Source organism: Gymnoscopelus braueri (genome assembly GCF_963280865.1).
Source record: "Gymnoscopelus braueri genome assembly, chromosome: 5".
Taxonomy (NCBI): Eukaryota; Metazoa; Chordata; class Actinopteri; order Myctophiformes; family Myctophidae; genus Gymnoscopelus; species Gymnoscopelus braueri.
This window is the reverse complement of record NC_137606.1, coordinates 57,135,096-57,139,393: the sequence shown is the minus strand read 5'-3', so window position 1 is coordinate 57,139,393 and position 4,298 is coordinate 57,135,096.

Genomic DNA, 4,298 nt, shown 5'->3' with positions numbered 1-4,298 from the left:
AACTAGTAACTAAAGTTTTCATATAATTGTAGTGGAGTAAAAAGTACAATATTTTCCTCTGAGATGTAGTGGAGTAGAAGTAAAAGTACTCTGGAAATACTCCAGTAAAGTAAAAAAAAATACCTTAAAATTGTTCTTAAGTACAGTACTTTTTAAATAAACGCGTAGCTCTGAATGTACTTTTGACCAGCTTTAGCATCATAACCCTTTGAAAGTTATATTAGACTTTCATAGTGTTGGCACGTTGAACTGTGCTGTCTTAATATGAACCATAATGGTAGCAATTAAACCAATTATGTTGTCTTTAGAAGAATGAAGAACTCATTGTAGTGGCTCCTCCCACACAGCCTAAAAATACATTACCCACAATGCATCAGTGTCACCAGCGCTGCTGCACGCTTTTATCTCCACTAGTTTCTTCGCCTTTATTTAAACTAATGAAAAGCAATGATGGGGAGTAAAGTATATTTACTCGAGTACTGCACTACAATTTTAAATGTGCGTGACTATTTTAAAATCGTCAATAATTTTACTTCTACTCCCCCCACAGAGTATTTCTATATTGTGGTATTTTTGCTACTGTTACTTAAGTAAAAAATCATCATCATCATCATCATCAATGTCAGTGGTGTAAAGTAACTAGTACTAAAGTACTGTACTTAAGTACAATTTTGAGGTATTTTCACTTTACTGGAGTATTCCCAGTCTGACAGGCGCGTCACTCCCGTTTTTTAGAATCCGCTGGCTGCAAAAAACTGCGGCCGCGCACAACCTGCGTTTAACAGCGGCCAGCCAACTTTTGGTGAGAGCGCGCCCTAACAGAGTATTTATTCATTGTGTTAATGCTACTTCTACTTAAGGGGATTCTAGTTAACTTTAAGCTAACATTTTTTATATTTGTATATATATATTTTGATTTTTTTCCCCCTCTATCAGCCACTATATAATGATGCTGGGGTGTTTTCCTGCATTCTGAAATCCATATTTTCCCTACTATTTATGTTTTGACATCCGGGTATCCGGCTCTGTCCGGGCGTAAATGAAACGCACCCATGTGCGTGTCCGTGCGCGTCCGTGTGGCGAGTTCGGGTGAAACCGAATGGAACCGACAAAAATTGAACGCCGGCCATTGTTTTCTCCGCTGTGTTTTTACTTTCGGTTTTAAAACGCTCTCAAACTTCTTTTTTGAGGCACGGAATTTACTTTTAAGATATCGTTTGGATAGAATTTAGTTGTTTAACTTCATATCTGTGGTTAATTAATCATGACAGAGCCTATTTTGAGATGTGTGGGTCCCTGAACAACATATTTTGAGATGGGGGGTCCGCAGGAAAATATTTAATTTTTTGGGGGTCCTTGACATGAAAAGGTTTGAAAACCACTGATATTATAGCAACCTTATGTTTTTTTTTAAGGATTTTTGTTGATTTTTTTTTTGTTAGGATTTAGAAAGACCTTTGTAGAATCCCCCCAGAAGCAAAGATTTGAGTTGTTAAAATGGATCAGGGAGAGAGAGAGAGGAGAATAGAGAGAGAGCTAATTGCTATGCTAAACGTGCTGCATCATCACGACCGCCCGAGGCCTCACGCTTCAATTAAAACATGAATATGGAGGAGAAGAAGAAGAACTGATAAAGTGCTTTCTTGTCCCGTCTAAGCACAATTCACCACACTTCCTAGAGGACACGCGCGCGTGTGTGTGTGTGTGTGTGTGTGTGTGTGTGTGTGTGTGTGTGTGTGTGTGTGTGTGTGTGTGTGTGTGTGTGTGTGTGTGTGTGTGTGTGTGTGTGTGTGTGTGTGTGTGTGCGTGCGTGCGTTTTTGTGGAATGTGTGCAAGTCTTTGAATATATATAATATATAATATATATATATATATATATATATATATATTTTTGTTGTGTGTGTTGGTGTGTGTATATATATATATATATATATATTATATTTTTTTTTTGTGTGTGTTTGTGTGTATATATATATATATATATATATATATATATATATATATATATATACACACACAAACACAAAAAAAATTATAATAATAATAATTATATATATATATATATATATATATATATACTATATATATATATATATATATACATTTTTAACTCAGATCTTTGCTTCACGGGGGTCCTTGGAATAAAAAAAATATTTAGGGAAGGGGGTCCACGTCCAAATACATATCATTTTGGGGGTCCTTGACATAAAAAAAATCTAGTTTGAGAACCACTGATATTATACCAACATGAGTGTTTCAGAAAACTGTTAGGATTTAGAAGACGTTTAATTTGTTTAATCCCCCAGAAGCAAAGATTTGAGTTAAAAATATATATATATTGAAAGATGTTTACATTTTTTTTACGAAAACATTTGAGTACTTTTTCACCACTGGTTCTGGTTATTGGTTCTAAATATCGATTTCGATATATATTTTCAAGGAATTGCCCAGCCCTATATAGTAAGTGTACTTATAAGCGTATATCTTGTAATGTTCCCAGTACTGCTGACATGTGTTCCTTTAGTATTATGGAGAAAAAATAACACCATGAATAATTCGTGACTAATGTGAGTCTCTCTAAAAAAAATAAAACGTTTCCCCGGTGGTAAAAAAAACCACGCTGGATGTTATTAACACTGAATTAATCTGTCTCCTTCTTTCACACATAATCCATTGAGTCCGGGAACACATCTCTGACATTTTTTTTATTTATTTTTTGGCTAATAGAAAAAAAAACAGATCTACAAGCGCATAGCTTGTAGATCTGCGCTCTGTAGCTATGTGCTTGTAGATTTTTTTTATCGTTAAAATGTATGCAAATCTTTGAATATATATATATTTTTAAAGCAAACATCTTTAAATCTTTGCCTCTGGGGGGTCCCTGGAACAACATATTTTGAGATGGGGGTCTGCGGCCAAATTTACATATCATTTTGGGGGTCCTTGACATGAAAAAGGTTTTAAGCACCACTGATATTATATAGCAACATAAGTTCGAAAAACTGTTAGGATTTAGAAGACTTTAAGTAGAATCCCCCTGAAGCAAAGATTTGAGTAAAAAAAATATGTTCGCTTAAAATATATATATTAAAAGATTTTCTAAGAAAAAAAAAAAAAAAAAAGCAGATCTACAAGCTCATAGCGTGGTACTCGGTGCCGTGCTATGAGCTCGGGTCTTATAGCTTTGAGCTTGTAGATCTGCAAAATTTGTTATAATCGTGAAAATTTGTGCAAATCTTTGAATATAATATATATATATATATATATATATATATATATATATATATATATATATATATATATATATATATATATATATATATGTTTTAAAGCAAACATTTTTAACTCCGATCTGTGATTCTGGGGGGGGTCCCCTGGAACAACATATTTTGAGATGGGGGTCCGCGGCCAAATACACATATCATTTTGGGGGTCCTTATGAAGAAGTTGGATCACCATTGATATAGCAACATAAGGTTTTTCAAAAGACTGTTAGGATTTAGAAGACATTTGTAGAATATATATTCAAAGATTTGCCAAATTGTCAAGATTTAAAAAAAATAGCAGATCTACAAGTTCATAGCGCGGCACAGAGTGCCGCGCTATGAGCTTGTATATCTGCTATTTTGTTTTAATAGCCAAATAAGTCTTAAAATGACGCGTTCTAGGTCTGAAAAGGTTAATATCAACTGTTCATATCTGGAGCAATTTGTACACCAGCTGCTTCTGCTTGAGCATAATGGAGGCTCTTCAACAGAGACACAGAGAGGATTAATATAGACTGGAGAGCGGAATGGAAAGTCAATTAGGTTTAGACTGTGGCAGGAAGGAACCAGTGGTGTAAAGTAACTAAGTACATTTACTCAAGTACTGTACTTATACTGTAAGTACACTTTTGAGGATTTTTTTACTCTACTGGAGTATTTCCCATTTTCTCTACTTTTACTTCTACTCCACTACATTTCAGAGGCAAATATTGTACTTTTTATTCCACTATGATTATTTGACAACTTTAGTTTCTAGTTACTTGTCAGATATAAATTATGATATTATGAAACATACATTAACCACTTCAGCCCTATTTTATACCTATGCGGGTATATATTAGTTTTGGTTAAGATTACATTTATGGTTGTAATGTGTCCTACATTATGCAGAATAATCGTCTCCCTCTCATGTAGCCTCTGACAGACAGGTGACAAAATCAAAGAGCTGAATAAATGAGTTATGGAGAAACATAACACAATGCAGATGCTGCATTACAGATGTGCTGCTGCATGATACAATTAAGCAATTAA